Source organism: Anabrus simplex, chromosome 1, assembly GCF_040414725.1.
Source record: "Anabrus simplex isolate iqAnaSimp1 chromosome 1, ASM4041472v1, whole genome shotgun sequence".
NCBI lineage: Eukaryota > Metazoa > Arthropoda > Insecta > Orthoptera > Tettigoniidae > Anabrus > Anabrus simplex.
In genome coordinates this window covers 760,624,550-760,628,481 of record NC_090265.1, presented here as the reverse complement: position 1 = coordinate 760,628,481, position 3,932 = coordinate 760,624,550, and the positions used below count along the sequence as shown (strand labels likewise).

At 51.1% G+C, this 3,932-nt stretch overlaps 1 non-coding gene across 1 annotated transcript; it reads left to right on the top strand.

The window, feature by feature from the left end:
• Positions 1–1,694: 1,694 nt before the first annotated feature.
• Positions 1,695–3,621, top strand: LOC137497194 (small subunit ribosomal RNA). Its single transcript, XR_011017729.1, has one exon. It is a non-coding gene; the product is annotated as a small subunit ribosomal RNA (ribosomal RNA).
• Positions 3,622–3,932: the final 311 nt, after the last annotated feature.

Genomic DNA, 3,932 nt, shown 5'->3' with positions numbered 1-3,932 from the left:
CCGGTTTACAAAATTTTACAAACTCTCTTATGTTTAGACAATTTAAGAGCACTTTGCTCCAACAACTTTACAGCCTTCCAGAGAAGCACCTCAATATTGCAGTTGAATTTAGGAAACACGGAAGAAGAGCTTACCTGTTCTCCAACTTTAACTAATCACTTACAGCTCGCTTAGGGCAAACTTACACAACCCCTTACAATATCTGGCCTCTCCAGGCACAATTTACAATTAACAAAAGTTAGTACGCAGGGGTATCTAATAGCCAACCTACTGGACCTTTGTGGAATAAGAATAACGGGTTAAATTAATGGCCCGAACACAAAATGAATGGACGCGTATACTCCTAGATATTGAAGAATAAAATCCTAACGGGGCTCCCGGCCCAGTGATACAGGGGCTAAGCCCAATCTACTGTGGTGACTGGAATGGAGGTTAATTTAATACATTACAGGAAAGAAAAACAGTCACAAAATCGTAGTCACCTCAAACTAAGTTGAAGGGAACTCGAGATGGTGAAGCACTCTCTATCCGCGGTTTGCAGTTGAAAACTTCATGAAATTTTACATAAGCTGAACGAAAATTTACATTTCAGGAAAGGTTGGTTACATAATTAGAAATAAGGACCTTCCCCTCGTGTAAGTCTGCGGTGGTAGCTACAGAAAAATAAGTCTGGTGGTCATTACCTTGGCTGTTGGTCTGCTCGGTCTGTCTTAACACACACACACACACACACACACACACACACGCGCGCGCGCGCACGCACACACACACACACACAAATGTACTTTAAAGGTTGTTGTCTTCCCTATACAGCTCTAACGGAGGATGAACGATTTATCTTGTTGGGAAAATTCGTGAACTATATCGGAAAAACTTTTTAATTTGAAGGTGCTCATTTTTTATCCGGATGGCCGCTTGTAGGGGTAAAGGGTTGGAAATAGATATATGCCGTCGCGGACATTTTTGTACAGCTTTTTATGCTCTACAATTCGTACGCTTACACCTTGGGCCTAACGCTGACAGTTCAGGCAGCATAAGCGAAGAAAGCTTTCGGTCGCGACCTTTTCCTTAATCTCTTCTTAATTACTTTATATTTGGCATTAAATCCATCATCACGCAGTGCACCCGTCCGGGTTACATCACCCTGGAGTGGTTATCGTAATTTACGATACCACTTCACATCGCCATATAGGTCGCACCCGCACGTGGACTGCCCAGTTTGGTCGAAGCGGCGGCCTGGCGCTGGCGCTGTGGAGGCCATTTTGTGATCTGCCGGACCCCCTTAGTACCCTGAGATACTCGCCGCCCGATACACTGAGAGCGGCAGGCTGCCTGCCCGCGACTGCAATGCTGCGAGCCTCTGCACACCCAGTGTTCATGCTCATATGCGGCGCTCAGTAATGTTCGTAACCGCTCGCCCTTGCTCGGGCGTGAAAATGTAGCATCGTACGCCTCTCGTACGGTCCTGCCGACCTCGGCAGCGGTCGAAGTGGAGATGTGACGATGGATGGTGAAGGGACCCGATCCCTAGTGAAGGCACGCCCGGCCGGGTGAGAGCCCGTGCTCGGCGGCCTATGAAATTTTAGTTGGCGGCCACTCGGTCGGCCAACGGAGCAAAGCAAGTCTGTGTCCCGCAGGCCGCACTCGTCGGCGGCGGGCTACGACGCTCGGTTTCGGCTCTCGAGCCAGCCAGCTCCCTGGTTGATCCTGCCAGTAGTCATATGCTTGTCTCAAAGATTAAGCCATGCATGTCTCAGTGCAAGCCAATTTAAGGTGAAACCGCGAATGGCTCATTAAATCAGTTATGGTTCCTTAGATCGTACCACTTTACTTGGATAACTGTGGTAATTCTAGAGCTAATACATGCAAACAGAGTCCCGACCAGAAGTGGAAGGGACGCTTTTATTAGATCAAAATCAATCGGTCGGCTCGTCCGGTCCGTTTGCCTTGGTGACTCTGAATAACTTTGGGCTGATCGCACGGTCCTCGTACCGGCGACGCAGCTTTCAAATGTCTGCCTTATCAACTGTCGATGGTAGGTTCTGCGCCTACCATGGTTGTAACGGGTAACGGGGAATCAGGGTTCGATTCCGGAGAGGGAGCCTGAGAAACGGCTACCACATCCAAGGAAGGCAGCAGGCGCGCAAATTACCCACTCCCGGCACGGGGAGGTAGTGACGAAAAATAACGATACGGGACTCATCCGAGGCCCCGTAATCGGAATGAGTACACTTTAAATCCTTTAACGAGTATCCATTGGAGGGCAAGTCTGGTGCCAGCAGCCGCGGTAATTCCAGCTCCAATAGCGTATATTAAAGTTGTTGTGGTTAAAAAGCTCGTAGTTGGATTTGTGTCCCACGCTGTCGGTTCATCGCTCGTCGGTGTCTAACTGGCATGGTTCGTGGGACGTCCTGCCGGTGGTGGTGAGTCGAAAGCGCGCGGCCGCCGTGGTTAACCGCGTGCGGTTCCTGCGCGCCGTAGGCAGACCCCGATGAAATCCTACCGCGGTGCTCTTCATTGAGTGTCGAGGTGGGCCGGCACGTTTACTTTGAACAAATTAGAGTGCTTAAAGCAGGCCGGCTGCGCCTGAATACTGTGTGCATGGAATAATGGAATAGGACCTCGGTTCTATTTTGTTGGTTTTCGGAACCCGAGGTAATGATTAATAGGGACAGGCGGGGGCATTCGTATTGCGACGTTAGAAGTGAAATTCTTGGATCGTCGTAAGACGGACCAAAGCGAAAGCATTTGCCAAGTATGTTTTCATTAATCAAGAAAACGAAAGTTAGAGGTTCGAAGGCGATCAGATACTGCCCTAGTTCTAACCATAAACGATGCCAGCTAGCGATCCGCCGAAGTTCCTCCGATGACTCGGCGGGCAGCTCCCGGGAAACCAAAGCTTTTGGGTTCCGGGGGAAGTATGGTCGCAAAGCTGAAACTTAAAGGAATTGACGGAAGGGCACCACCAGGAGTGGAGCCTGCGGCTTAATTTGACTCAACACGGGAAACCTCACCAGGCCCGGACACCGGAAGGATTGACAGATTGAGAGCTCTTTCTTGATTCGGTGGGTGGTGGTGCATGGCCGTTCTTAGTTGGTGGAGCGATTTGTCTGGTTAATTCCGATAACGAACGAGACTCTAGCCTGCTAAATAGTCGCATCCGGTATCCGTTCGTGCTACCGGCGACAACACATCTTCTTAGAGGGACAGGCGGCTTCTAGCCGCACGAGATTTAGCAATAACAGGTCTGTGATGCCCTTAGATGTTCTGGGCCGCACGCGCGCTACACTGAAGGAATCAGCGTGTCCTCCTAGTCCGAAAAGACCGGGCAACCCGTTGAGCCTCCTTCGTGCTAGGGATTGGGGCTTGCAATTGTTCCCCATGAACGAGGAATTCCCAGTAAGCGCGAGTCATAAGCTCGCGTTGATTACGTCCCTGCCCTTTGTACACACCGCCCGTCGCTACTACCGATTGAATGATTTAGTGAGGTCTTCAGACCGGTGCGCGGGATCTGCTTCGCGCAGTTTCCGATGTGTCTGGAAAGATGACCAAACTTGATTATTTAGAGGAAGTAAAAGTCGTAACAAGGTTTCCGTAGGTGAACCTGCGGAAGGATCATTACCGAAATTGTTTTTAACAAAAAACATTTCAAGAAGGAGGAGTCGGACGGCCCCGCGCGGTCCTCTCCTCCGGCGAGGCTCCCTCGAGGAGCGAGACTCCTGCCGAGCCCGCTGTTGCGAGCTCAGGCGAGTCCTGTTCGTACTGTGTAAGGGGCGGCCCCGGCCGTCGCCGACAGGGGGAGTGTCGCGGTCCGCGTCTCCCACGACGCAGACGTTCGGCATTGGGTACCTACCTCCTCGCTCAGTGGAGGGTACCCGTCGCGGCTTCGGCCCGGCGGGAAGGTTTTAAATGAACGCCACGCCCATGCTCGA